Source organism: Arachis duranensis, chromosome 9 (genome assembly GCF_000817695.3).
Source record: "Arachis duranensis cultivar V14167 chromosome 9, aradu.V14167.gnm2.J7QH, whole genome shotgun sequence".
Lineage (NCBI taxonomy): Eukaryota > Viridiplantae > Streptophyta > Magnoliopsida > Fabales > Fabaceae > Arachis > Arachis duranensis.
The window spans coordinates 76,911,690-76,912,244 of record NC_029780.3 but is presented as its reverse complement, the minus strand read 5'-3'; positions in this window follow the sequence as shown (position 1 = coordinate 76,912,244).

The following is a 555-nucleotide window of genomic DNA, read 5'->3' as shown; positions in this document are numbered from 1 at the left end:
CTAAAAACAATGCCAAAAAGCGTATAAATTATCCGCTCATCAAGAGTCAAGCAAAGTCCCCACATTCAAACTCTAAGTTTGGTGTTAGGAGGCAACAATCATGCTCTGAGCACCTGTGAAGCTCTGTAAGAGCTTCCTGTCAAGCTATTGACATTAAAGAAGCGTTTATTGGGAGGCAACCCAATTTTATTTATCTATATTATTTACTCTTTCATTTTATTTTCCATTGTTATTTTATGTTTTCTTTAGGATGATGATCATGTGGAGTCACAAAAAGAACTGCAAAAATTAAAGCAAAATCAAAAACAGCATCAAAAATAGCACACCCTGGAGGAAGAGCTTACTGGCGTTTAAACGCCAGCAAGGTGATGGCGAGAATCGTGTTGATTAGGAATTTCTCTTATAGAAAGAAGAATTTCGTTGTAAGCATAGCTCCAAACCAACAAACAACTCTCGTACTTGAAGAAAGTCTAATAAGACTAGCTAATCTCAATCCAAAAGTCCTAATCACCCACTAATAGAATTAGCAAGAGATTAAAGTCAATAGAAATCATA